This window comes from Arachis stenosperma, chromosome 9, assembly GCF_014773155.1.
Source record: "Arachis stenosperma cultivar V10309 chromosome 9, arast.V10309.gnm1.PFL2, whole genome shotgun sequence".
NCBI classification, from domain to species: domain Eukaryota; kingdom Viridiplantae; phylum Streptophyta; class Magnoliopsida; order Fabales; family Fabaceae; genus Arachis; species Arachis stenosperma.
Window position 1 is genome coordinate 87,917,058 of NC_080385.1, and position 577 is coordinate 87,917,634.

Here is a 577-nt window from a genome sequence, read left to right on the forward strand (position 1 = left end):
CAAGAACTCCTTTCTTCTGACTAGTCCCATTGTTCACAGGATTCCTTTCAGAAGTGTACATGAATTGGTTATTTGCAACCATCTCAATGAGCTCTTGAGCCTCTGTAGGCGTCTTCTTCAGATGAAGAGATCCTCCAGCAGAGCTATCCAAAGACATCTTGGATAGTTCAGAAAGACCATCATAGAAAATACCTATGATGCTCCATTCAGAAAGCATGTCAGTAGGACACTTTCTGATTAATTGTTTGTATCTTTCCCAAGCTTCATAGAGGGATTCTCCATCCTTCTGTCTGAAGGTTTGGACTTCCACTCTAAGCTTACTCCATCTTTGTGGTGGAAAGAACTTTGCCAAGAAGGCATTGACTAGCTTTTCCCAAGAGTCTAGGCTTTCTTTAGGTTGAGAGTCCAACCATATTCTAGCTCTGTCTCTTACAGCAAAGGGAATAGCATCAGTCTATAGACCTCAGGGTCAACCCCATTAGTCTTGACTGTGTCACAGATTTGCAAGAATTCAGCTAAGAACTGATGAGGATCTTCCATTGGAAGTCCATGGAACTTGCAATTCTGTTGCATTAGA

General features: G+C 41.9%; 1 non-coding gene across 1 annotated transcript; it reads left to right on the forward strand.

Moving 5' to 3' along the window:
• Window positions 1–211: 211 nt before the first annotated feature.
• On the forward strand, window positions 212–319 carry LOC130952635 (small nucleolar RNA R71). Its single transcript, XR_009074812.1, has one exon. It is a non-coding gene; the product is annotated as a small nucleolar RNA R71 (small nucleolar RNA).
• Window positions 320–577: the final 258 nt, after the last annotated feature.